Consider the following 13,462-nt stretch of genomic DNA (forward strand, 5'->3'; position numbering starts at 1 on the left):
CAGAGTTAGTCATCCAAGCAATCATTTACATTCTTGGACTCACTCAGCGAATGCTCATGTATAATCAACCTAATTCCTAAGAACATTTTAAAGGCATAATGATACTGAATATTTTAAACCAGATCATAATACTATACTGTGTTGCAATGTTATAGCACCTATTAAATTAGATTCACGGGTTACTAAAATTCATTATTTAAAGATTAGAAGTCTCTGTTATAGATCAGCATTTTATAAATGAGGATATGCTATCAATCTAGACAAAGAAACTTATCTAAAATTATAGATCATTGCAAACCAAGAAGGAAGGTGCATTGGTGCTTTTAGAAATTATATCTGTCCTTCAGAATGTGTTTATTATGATGGATTACCTATTAAGCTTATTTCTTCCACATGTAGTGATTTCAAAATATTTGCAGCATTCATTAGCAATTCCACCTGTTATCCTCAACATGGTCAGCCAGACTTTGCTTCTCACCTCTGAAGCCTCGTCTTGTGCTACTTATTGAATTTCTCTTGACTCTAGCCATTGTAGACTTCTTTATATTCCTGGATCATATCATGCCTTGCCTCTGTATCATCTTTTCTTCCTGAAAAGCCAACTCTCAAATTCTATTTTATAAATTAGGTCCTGTTTTAAATACCATTATTCTTAAGGAATCTTCTTTTGACCCTCCCCAAACTAGGTTTGACACCCCTCTGAAATGCTCTGAACAGTTGCTTTGAAAACACATATACTCAGTATGGGTGCATGATAAGATTTTAGGTCACTGTGACTGAAGCAGAAATTAAGTTCCATAGAGGTAGAGAGATATAGTTAACAGAGCTATCACAAAGACCAAAAAAGTAAAAATGCTATCTCTTTCAGATGTCCTTTCTCTACTGTTTCTGTTTTTGTTTCATGTTTGTGAGCTGAGGCAGAAAGAGGTTTAGAACTGAGCAAACTGCTTCAGATGAAAAGATGACTGAGTATATGTTTTCTTTTATGAAGGAGAACCTACAGCATCCTTCATTGGTACTCAAGACACCAGTGGACCCATTTAAACTGTGGATATGCCACAGAGCGCACTGCACACTACATAAAGAACACCGAAAGGAGAGGCACCTTTGAGGTTTGTGTAAGCAACATTCCATTTCCCTGCCTGATGTTGGAGCAGTTGGGAGATAGTTGTTCAAGTTACACAAATGGAGGTAAAATATAATTTTCTTTATTAATGAAGTTTTTTTTTTTTTTTTGTGGTATGCGGGCCTCTCACTGCTGTGGCCTCTCCCGTTGTGGAGCACAGGCTCCGGACGCGCAGGCTCAGCAGCCATGGCTCACGGGCCCAGCCGCTCCGTGGCATGTGGGATCTTCCCGGACGGGGGCACGAACCTGTGTCCCCTGCATCCGCAGGCGCACTCTCAACCACTGTGCCACCAGGGAAGCCCTTAATGAAGTTTTTTGATGAATGCAGATTTGGCGCTGTGCCAAGGGTACTTGCTAATACTTCAGCAACGAATATGGCAAATTTAGTCACCCATACAAAGGCAAATGGTCAAATTTAAGACTAATCACAGGAACAGGGCTTGTACTGGCTCAGCTTAACAAGAGTCAAGAACCATTGGGAATGAATGCTTCTTCTAGGAAGACTTACCCCCAAAGAAATCTAGGAGTTTTGAGTTACACATGCCTAGTTCTTGTCCTGAACTTTTAGTTGGATCCCTTCCCAGCGTGGAACTGAGTAAGGAAACAAGATGTTAACTGTAGGGATCACTTCTTCACGGAAACATGAAGGAATCGAGTCTCAAATCACAATAGAAATATCCTTACCTGATAGTTCAATAAGCAGAACACGTGTTAAATCACAGCTTTGTCTCATCTGAATTTCTTTTTGGTTCTATTAGTTAATGGTTAATTAGGTAGGGTTTAAAGAACTTTCTGTACATTTACTTGAAATGAACACCTTTACATTAGTATTTAAAATGCAATATGCTGAGTTGGAACTACTCATTCCCACTTGAAATACTTGTTTTTCCTCAGCATAAAGGTCGTTTGTGGAAATAACTATATACTGCCAGTACATTCCTTACTGCCTTTCACTCCTCATGAACTATTTGACCAAATTCAGACTCTAGGTTTAGTTCTTTTTTATTGCTTCTTTTACCTGTTGTTTATCTTCCAGCCTCAGACTCCATGATGCTAAGTTAACTAGTCCCTCCCCCCTTCCTTCCTTCTTTCCTCTCACTTTTATCAATATTTAAATTTAAAAAAACCTTTGTATAAAACTTCCTTTTAAAATAGCTATATATTGAATTACACACTAACTCTAGTCTCCTCCACCCCTCAGAGTGCATCTTGTATTTCCCAAAGCCATCAGCTTCAAAGTAATCTTGTAAATTATAAAATATGATAGGTAAAAAGTGTTTTAGAGATTGATTAGTCTGATTCATTATTTTACAAATATGAAATTGAGGCACAGAGGATGAAATGGCTTGTTTGAAGCAACTTGGGTATTTACTTAGGTGTTGCTAGACTATTCAACTAACTAGAATATGCTAGTATGACATTTCTTTTTTTTGTAATTGTAGATGTATTCTAAACATTCATCATTACTAAAATACAACCTTTCCCACATCATCTTAAATGCTACTTCCTATAAGAAACTCTTCACAGATTAAAATGAACCCTGAATTTCCCTACTGCTTAAATATCAATTCAGACCATTTTCAGGTCTGCTAAAATATAGTTTTTAATGCTTGTATCCAAATACTTCTCTTTATGTGGGCCCCCAAACCACAGTTCAGATATGAAGATTCTTGGTTCTACCAGCCATTATGACCCAGTTGTGTTGCTCTAAATCCCATGTCTTTTGGGTACAAATTAAATGAGATTCTGCATGGAATTTCTTTTGCAGCACGGTATTCTCTCAATTAAAGCCTTGTGTCGAACTACATGTTCGCTCGCCATGAAGCCTTAATCTCTACAAAGCTCTGGCCATTTTCCCTCCATTGTTATTGTTGTCTTCCTGGAGAAACGAGGGATGGGTGGCTTCTAAAAACACTACTGACCACTGGTTAACTGACTTATATGAATTGTGTCACCTACATGGCTTTATGTATCACATCTATAATATTCCATATTATAAATAGGCTGATAACAGCATGGCCAATATCTTCAGTGTTCCCATTGTTACATACAAATAATGTTTACTGGACACATAGAATTATATTCTTAAATACAATTCTACTTAGAAAACAGCTTTTCTAGGTAAAAAAAATATAAAATTAAAACCACCAAACTAGTCAAACTGTTGGTATCTAGCACTTCCTGCCTCAGCACACTTTCCTATCTTCCTCTCTATAGACACAGTACTCTACACCTCACTTAAGTTGCTATTTGGAATTAGCACCAGGTGATATGGAAGAACTGTAAGGTGCAACCTTGGCCCACAAGGTGCTTATAGTCTTATCAGGTATCAAAATGAGTTCTTGCTAAATAACAAATAATCTTACCACCAGTCTATGCTAGCTACTACCCAGTTCTCCATTTCCATTCAAAAACAAAATAAAACAAACAAACAAAAACCTCTGTAGTCAAAAACTCAGTTGTCTCCAATTTTCATTCTCCTATTCTTTCCTGAGACTCTTATTGGTATTTTCTCCCAGCCATTCCAGAGACATTGCTCTTGCCAAGTTTGTTAATGTCACCAATGTTGTTGACTTCAATGGTTAAGTCTAAGTCTTTCAAGTCTTGTCAGTAGTGTTTGACTTAGCTGATTGATTGCTCCTTTACCCTGGAAACACTTTCTTCAACTGGCTTCCAGGAAACTATACTTTCCTTGTTTTCCCTTCCATCTTTGGCCCTTCTCAGTACCCTTCCTTGTTCCTCCTTATCTTCCTGATTGCCTATTATTGGAGTATCCCAGGACTCAGTCCTAGTATCTCTTCTGTAATTTCACCTACTTGCTTCCTGAATTCATTCAGTTACATAGCTTTAAATATTACCTATACACTAAGGCTGATGGTTCCCATATTTATATCTCCCACACAGACTTCTCCCTTCATTTCTAGACTCAGATGTTCAACAGATGATTAATGATTGATTTATTGAACTATGAATAATATTTTTCTTTAATTGAATCACTAACAAGCTTTCCAAATTAATATGTATCAAATCAAATATCAGATTCGACTCCCTTCCCCTCCAAAACAAGCCCCTCCCATCATCTGCCTGAACTCAGTGGCAACTCCAGTAGACCTCAAGACAAAATCTTGGAATTATCCTTGGTTCCCCTCTTTCTTTTATACTCAACAGGCAAGTAGTCAGCAAACCTGTGGTCTCTACCTTCAAAATCTAACTAGAAAAAAATCATTTTCACCACTATAATCTTGGTCCAAAACGCCATCACTTGTCACTATCTATTTTACTGAGAATGAAGTTCAAAGTTTTAACAATGACAACAAGGCCTTGCACAATCTGAAGCTCTCTTATATTTCTAGTTTTGTTTCTTATTTGTTTCTTATTATTCTCCCCTTTGCTCACTCTGGCATAGTCCCATTTCATCACTTTTATACTTGATGTTTCCTCTGCCTGTAACCAAGGATGCATGTTTCCTCTGCCTGTAACCAAGGATGTGCATCCAGTGTAGTTCCACAAAAACCCCACATTCAGAAGAGGGCCCCTGTGTTGGGGTTTAATACTTTACAGTCACACTTTTGAAATTATTAATTATTTTATCATTGCATATGTGTTTTATAAATAAAGCCCAATGGGGATATGATGCACAGGTCATAGACTTGGAGTCTTGGCTCATGTGAGGTCCTTTCTCCTGCCTCCTCTCTCTTGGCTGGAAATAGATTCTCAAGCACCCACTCCTCTCTCCCCACCCAGTAACCACTGCCACCTTCTGCCCCCAATGTGGGCTTAGATGTGGATATGAGGTAAATCAGGGCACAAAGGCAAGAGGCTGGGCTTGTGAGGGTCTGCATTTTCACAGCAAGTATCCCATGCCCAAAGCACTGTGACATTAAATAGCAAATAAAACCCACGGCAAGCTGAGACACATCATGGGAGAAAAAGAAAAGCTTCTCGCTGCTTTTCAAACAGAAGGCCCTCACTTTTTATTTTATACTTCTCCTCACAAATTATGTAGCCAGCTCTACTTATGACATTGTATCCCCAGAAATCCATATAGGTAACTCGCTCACCTTCTTCAATTTTTGCTCAAAAAAGACCTTCACAATAAGGCTTTGAATGACCACCCGTTTGAGAATCAAAACCCCTTCCAGACACACACTTTCCTCCCCAGAAAGTCATCCATTCCTTTAATTTTTCTCAAGGGCATTTGTTCTTAACTAGCACACTGTATAGTTTATTTATCTATTTATTTTTGTTTATGTGTTTCCCTTCACTAATATGAGCCCTGTGAATTAAGGGTTTAGTCAGTCCTATTAGTTTGAAAATAATCACGTTAATAGAATTTGGCTGCCAAGTGTAAAAAAATAGAGAAACCTCTACTAAATCGAGTTGAGAGACCAGAAGGGGGAGCTGTCATGCCCTGCGACAATAGCAGCCCAGCAGGAAGAAAACTCTTTTTCCTGGCAAGGACTCAGCTAGTGAAAAGCCATGGACTTTTTGTTGAATGCAGCCCTCCCAACTTCCTTTTCCTTTGTAGAAAATTTTCCCCTTCAGTTTGGGGACCTACACAGGGCTTGCTCACCATGGCTGCAGATGCTGAATTGCAATTCTCTGCTAATCACAAATAAGCCCATCTTTGCTGGACAAATATCTAGCAGTCTATTTTTTGTTGTTGTTGTTGTTGTTGTTTTTGCGGTACGCAGGCCTCTCACTGTCGTGGCCTCTCCCGTTGCAGAGCACAGGCTCCGGGACGTGCAGGCTCAGCTGCCATGGCTCAGGGGCCCAGCCGCTCCGCGGCATGTGGGATCTTCCCGGACCGGGGCACGAACCCGTGTCCCCTGCATCAGCAGGCGGACTCTCAACCACTGCGCCACCAGGGAAGCCCCTGGGTAGCTTTTAATTCTGTTTATTAAGGTGCTGAATCAGGACCTTTCCCTTTCAGTAAAAGGGACCAGGATGGAATGAGAAACTATGTCCACTCCAGATTTAGTTAATCTGCAGATCAGTTTTCTCAGTCATCTCAGAGGAAGACTGTTAAAATTCTTAACCTTCAACCCCACCAAGTGAAGGTTCCTAAACGAAACTAAAATTCTCCTAGTTTCTGCTATTATTGCAAACAAAAAAAGGTGGAACATTGGAAAAGAGATTGTCACAAACGTAAGTGCTTTAGGCACCTTCAGCCCTTTAACCAGCCTTTCCAACATCCTCCTAATTTTCAATGATGGGGCTCCAAGCACCTACAGAAGCTCTTTTCAGTACTCCCTCTTTTTTTTTTTCTTTCCCCCTGTGCCACATGGCTTGTGGGATCTTAGTTCCCTGACCAGGGATTGAACCCAGGCCCTCAGCAGTGAAAGCATGGAGTCTAACCACTGGACCACCAGGGAATTCCCCAATCCCTTCCTCTTAATCAGATTGGAGAAACATTTCTCCAGATGGGGATGAATCCCTTCCAGTCCTAACTGACACTGGAGCCACATTCTCTGTGCTCAACCCCACTACTATAAAATAGACCCAGCTTCAGAGTACTAACATAGCATAAATTATGGGGCTCTCTAATGAACCTCAAGAGGTTCCTGTTTCTGAACCTATTCCCTTTTGTTTAGGCCCTTTCAGAAATACACACGCTTTTCTCCTTATTTCCTCTGACCCTATTTATTTATTAGGCTGAGACTTCTTAGAGAATTATCATGCTGGAATTTCTTTTTCCCCAAGGGGGGAAATAATTCTAGAAATTGAGAGTACTCATCAAAGTAACCCACCAAGTGAATTAAATGACTCTTTGATGTCTTTAATTTTTTTCCATCTCTGATGATACTAGAGCTGATTCTGGAAACATTGATCATTGAACACATCTGGAAACATTGAATCAGCTACCACTTTCCTTATGGGCAAAATCTCCGACTGACGTTGGCAAAATTCACAGTGCACTCCCATCAAGATTTAAATAAACCTCTCAAAATCTCTTCCGAGAATTAATCAATATCCTGTAAGTAAAGAAGCTCTTCAAGGCATAGCACCCATAATAGAAAATTACAAGACTAAAGGCTTTATTGTACTAGCCCCTATAACACTCCCATTTTATGTGTGAGAAAAGGGATGAAGGTGGAGGTTGTCCAGGACCTCAGAGCAATAAGCATCATTTTTTACTGTCAACACCCTATAGTTCTTAACCCCCGTACATTACTAAAATCCATTGCCACCAGCCAGGAGTAAATTCATTACTGTAATTTGTGCAGTGCATTCTTCAGTATTCCAGTTGATGAATCATGCCAATATCTTTTGCCTTCATTTTGGAAGGAAAACACCTGTCCATTCACCTGGACAGTGATGCCTCAGGGTTATACTGAGAGTCCTTATTTCTCCTAGATCCTGAAGGCTGATCTGGATGACATAAAGTTCCCTAGAGGTTCTATTTTGTTGTAATATGGAAATGATTTGTTTTTTTGTTCTTCTTCTCAGGCCTCATCAAAGGACTGACAACATCCGCTTGCTAAACCTTTTAGCCTTAAAGGGGCTTAAGGTCACCAAAGAAAAATTGTAGTTTGCCCAAACCTAGGTTAGATATTTAGGGTAGCCCAGAAAAAGGGCTACACCTGTATCCAGATATACTTCATGGTGTCTTAAGTTTCCCCCAACCCAAAACTATGCCAACTAAAGGGTTTTCTCAGGTTAGTTGGTTATTGCCAAAATTGGATTCCAAATTTTCTCTTATAGCCAAACCTCTATTTGTTTTACTCAACAGTAACAAGCCCGACCCAGAAGAAAGAGATGATATAGTCTTTAAGGCCTTAAAAGAGTTTGATGAACCCACCTACCCTTGGGCTTCTCAATTATCAGATTCCCTTTTTCTTTTTTGTGTATGAAAAGAAGGGAATGCCCTTGTGGTTCTCACCCAAAACACAGGGATCACCATCAACACATAAAATATTACAGCCAGCAATTGGACCCTGTGGCATGGAGATACCCCCGTGTCTTAGAGCCATTAAAGCCACGGCCCTTTTGGTTAAGGCCACAGAGAAAATCATTGTGGCATTCCATTTAACCATTTTGTACCTGATGCAGTAGAAGGTCTCCTAAATTCTCATCATGTTCAGCATTTCTCAGCCAGCTGCCTCACCTCCTATGAAGTCCTTTTGTTAACTGCTCCTCACATAATTCTTTTACATTGTAATAACATTAACCTAGCCACTCTTCTCCCCTCTGTCACCAACAAAGTCCTTCACACTGCTTAACACTGACAAAACACCTCCTGACTCCTCATGACCTACAGGAAATTCTACTGGGTAACAGTGATTTCTCAAGGTTCACTGATGATTCTTATTTAAAAGGTGACAATGAGAAATATTGTGCTCAATATGCTATTACAACTTCTTTTGATGTTGTTGAAGCAGAATCTTTGTTTTTTTTTTTCGGTACGCGGGCCTCTCACTGTTGTGGCCTCTCCCGTTGCGGAGCACAGGCTCCGGACGCGCAGGCTCAGCGGCCATGGCTCACGGGCCCAGCTGCTCCGCGGCATGTGGGATCTTCGTGGACTGGAGCACGAACCCGTGTCCCCTGCATCGGCAGGCGGATTCTCAACCACTGCGCCACCAGGGAAGCCCAAGGCACCATCTTTACCTATGGCTACTTTGGCCCAACAGGCTGAAATATACACTTTTACACAGGCTTTTACTTTAGCTAAGAGCAATACTCCCAGTAATTACACTGATAGTAGATATGCTTTCAGAGTAGCTCATGATTTTGAAATGTTGTGGGAGCAATGTGCTTCCTTTACTTCCAGTGGAAACAAAATTTAAAATGGCCCCTATGTTTAGGAATTATTGAATGCAATATTTTTACCTGTTGTTTTAGCTCTTATTATGATCTCAGTGTATTCTAAATTTGACTTTCTGGAAGCTAAGGGAAATCACCTTGTTGATATTTCTGTAAGAAATGCTGCCCTTAAGGGGACAATAGTAGCCAAACCTCTGTCATTCTCCATTGTCTCTGATGTTTCCTCAAATGATAACTGAGAAAAACTGGCTAGAGAGGCCCAAATACTGACCTCAGAAAAGGAAAACAAGGTTAGAAATTCAACAGTCGTTTGTTTGATAAAAAGAGAAAGCTCTGGTTTTGACCAACTAACAACCCAGTCCTACCAGAAATTCTAAAATTCCCACTCTTCACCACTACACATGCATTAAACCATTGGTCTCCTGACAAAATGATAGCCTTCACGAATCAATATTGGTGGGTAAACATTAACAAAGCCCCAAAAAGTGACTACTTCACTTGTCCCACTTCTCCAAAGTACAAACAGGGAAGCCTGTTCATACTGATCCTGGATATTTTAAACTGCCTAATGAACCATTTAAGTTCTGGCAAATAGATCAAATATATTTCATATGACTCCCTCTACCTAATGGGATATAAATATGTTTTAGTCACGGTCTGTATGTTTTCACTGTGGTGTAGAGTCTTCCCTTGCAGATAGGCTACTTCTTCTTCTGTGGCTAAAGTCCTATAGGAAAAGATTATCTCTACCTGGAAAACTCTTCTCAAACTTTATAGTGATCGAGGAGCCCATTTTACTAGCCATATGCTTCAATGAGTCTGTGCTATTTGGCTGGTTTTATAGCACTTTCACTGGGCTTACCACTTTCAATCCTTTGGTTTAGTTGAACACATTAATGGCATTATTAAGACTCAATTGGCAAAATGTGTGGAGGCCCTCCAAACATCGTGGACAAAAGCATTTGTATCCGTCCTTCTACATCTCAGACCCACCCGTTTTGGAACTCATGAACTCTCATCCTTTGAGATAGTAGTAGGATGCTCAATGCACTTGGTTCCTGCTTCTTTTGACCCACGACTGATAAAAGGAGAGATGCTCCAATATTGCAAAGGTCTAATTGCATCTATTAAAAATAACCATGTTTTGGTAGAGCAATCTTTTCACAGTGAACCCTTGGGAGATGAAGACGTTGAACATCACATTTTGCAACCTGAAGATTTTGTCTATTGGAAAATACACCTCCAGAAGAACTCTCTTCAACCTCACTGCAAAGGTCCCTTTCAAGAACTGCTAAACAACCCTTGTGCTGCCAAACTCCAGGGAAATGAATCTTGGATTCTGTGACACACCTAAACAAAGCACCAAACCTTGACTGGACCTTCACATCATCTGGTGACCTGAAAGTAAAGATTTCCTGGAATCGAAGCAGACGACATCTAATGAAAGAGTTCTCCCAATATTTCCAGACCAGGCCTGTTAGAAGTTTGTTGCCAAACCTTTGATGATGACATAACACTTCAGATGATCTCCAGTTTCTTTAATCTTGATAACATATGGACTTTAGATTAAAAAATGCCTGAGAGTTCTCCCTGTACCCCTCTTTGTTACTCAATGTGACTTTAATAGATTTCCAATATGTGCATTTTCCCTCTGAAATGATACACTACACCCAGAATAGATCTTTACTGACATTGAGGGACAAAAAGCTGCTGAAACTAGAAAATTTGACTCTAGGTCAGCAATACTTTCAGAGAAAGATCTTGATCAAAACAGGGAAATGTAAGAAAATTAATTAACAGAAACTTCAATTAAATAAAGTTGGGAGACCAGAAGGGGGAACTCTCACTCCCTGTGACAATAACAGAGCCCAACAGGAAGAAGAAAGACTTCACTTCTTTCCTGGTAAAGCCTCAGCCAATGAAAAGCCAGGGACTCTGTTTACTACAGCCCTCCCAGCTTCCTTTCCCTCTCTATAAAAATGTTCTCCTTTCCTTGGGGATGAGAACTTGTATATGTTTCACCATGCTTGCAGACCTCAAATTGCAGTTCTCTGTGGATCCTGAATAAACCCATCTTTGCTGGGGAAATATCTGGTAGTCTATTTGTTTCAGTCAATACTTGTTTTTATAGGGCAGCTTGGTACTTAAAGTCTCTTTGTGCTTAACTTGTAAAAGCACTATCAACTGTGAAGGGCAAAACCCCAAGAAAAAACTTTATGTCTACTTACTCACTGGGTTCAGCTATATAACAATGAGACATAAGCCCAGGCCAGACTGATATTAGAGAAATTCAGGTGGAGAGTGCACCTGGTTCCTCCATCTCAGGTTATGAAGGAACTGAAAATAACTGTGTCCCTCTGGTATTTAGCAACAGATATTAAAAGAAGAGAAATTCTTTATTGAGAAGATATAAATACATTCTAATTATCTAAACTACAAAATATATTAGATATATAGAGAGTTTACATACATGCATATATGCATTCATACATATATATGTCTTAGTTACAGAGGAAAAATTATTTTGTTTGTATTTTTTAAATGAATGTGTGTTTCTGCTATCTCAATTATTTTCTGGGATTTTTAATTCTGTGGGGATAATCAGGTCTTTAGAGAGGCAAGAATAGGTGAAAGCAAAACATTATTGAATTATAATGGTGTCAGGAGAGTGATAAGAAACAAAATTATGGAACAGTACACCATGTTAGAGACTATAAGGTAATTTATGATATTACATAATAAAAACTATATTTATTCTACTAACGTTTTAACTTTAATTCTTTAATTCAAAATTAAAATCAGAATTGAAGTTTTCTTCATTGATTTAAGAACAAAGGCACAGAAGGCTGTAGTGCCTTTGGAAAACTACAAACGGCAGTAGCACAAATAGAGAAATTCAAAAGTTTTTACCAAAGTAATAGAAAGTATCTTCGTAAGTCATCACAAATAAGACAACGTGGAAAATTGAAATATGAAGGGGAGGCTCACTTTAATTCATTGCCTTGATGTGTATTTACTGAACATATAGTTTGTGTCAGGTACCCTTCTATTTGGAACATAGCAATGAATAAGAAAGAAAAAGATCCCAGCCTCAGCCATCAAGCAGTGTACTGAAAAAGCTGAAAGTGATTTCTAGATGAAAACAACATGTGGAAGGAGAGTTGAAAGAAGCTAAATACACAGTACATGCATGGCAAGAAATCTGTTGAACAAAACAAATTACACAATACTTCCAGAATGACTCACTGCCTTGGGGAAATACAAAGTAGAACACAAAGGAGAAGGAAAAAATCACTGAAAACTGCAATCATAACAACTATGAGAAAGATGGCACTGAAAAACAGAAACTCAGTAAAAATACTGTAATAAAATCAATCCCATGCAGCGCACAAATTAGATTTCCCAAGAAGCCATGGAGGAAAAGCCAAATGTAGATGAAGAAAATGATGGGCAAGGATCAATCATCTATTTTAAGCAGCAGGCCTCCCTCTGATCATTAAAATAAATCTTATATGTATATATATATATGTATGTATACACATATACACACATAAATACTTACACACATATATATATTATAATATACATACATATACACATACATACATACACACACACACACATATATATATATATATATATATATATACATACTGTAGAGCAGTCACTGAAACATATGACCCTCTAACTGCAAGGCAATTAAATGGCCCTAAGGAATTTTACAAAAAATAATACATAGATACTTTTCTTTAAAGTTTCATTTAAATGTATATGTAAGACATGCATTTATCATATAGAATGATACATGTTGCCCTAATATGCAGTTGCCTTCCAAAAAACAACAGTTGTTTTGAAAATTCAATATAGGTTGTATATTGGGGTGTTTTCTTCTCCCTTTCATGGTTCCATATACTCTGGAGGTACAAATGTTTTTATTAAATTCAGATTCATACTTAATTTAATCTGGTTACAAAATGTAAACTGTTACAAAGAAATATTGGTATTTGTAAGGAGCTCAGCTGAGCTGGAGAGAGAGCTGAGCTGCTAGAGTAGCCAATTAAAGCAATCATGAGCGAAAATGAAAGTCATCTTGAAGCCTCTAATCATAGCAAAAGTAAAGCAAGATGCTAAAAAGGGAAGAGGCACCAACTTCCCACTGTTTCATTTCCTCTATTGAAGGGCACACCACTCAATGGTCTGATGGATCAGCACGGATGTGGGGTCTTCTCATTTGTGTCTTATTTTGTTGAGAGAGACCCCCAAAAAAGAACTGGTGGTTTTCTGGACCCGGGGGTAGGGGTAGGGCTATGGACTAGAAAGGTTAGGAGCAGAAAAGTACTGGGCACTGAGTCTTAGGGGGAAAAGTGTCTTCAAGTTTTACCCCTTCTCTCCTCATGAGGAGGCCTCGGCAGAAACATCTGAGAAAGATCTCTACCAAAGGCTCCTGATAAAGAAATCTAGGAATAAAGGTGTCTAGTCTAGGAATACAAAAATGCATAAAGAGCATGACCTTCTGGAAGGGCCTGATTCCTTGACTGCAGCTTTCTTCAGAGATTGCAATGCAGTGGCTGT

This window comes from Hyperoodon ampullatus, assembly GCF_949752795.1.
Source record: "Hyperoodon ampullatus genome assembly, chromosome: 1".
Taxonomy (NCBI): domain Eukaryota; kingdom Metazoa; phylum Chordata; class Mammalia; order Artiodactyla; family Ziphiidae; genus Hyperoodon; species Hyperoodon ampullatus.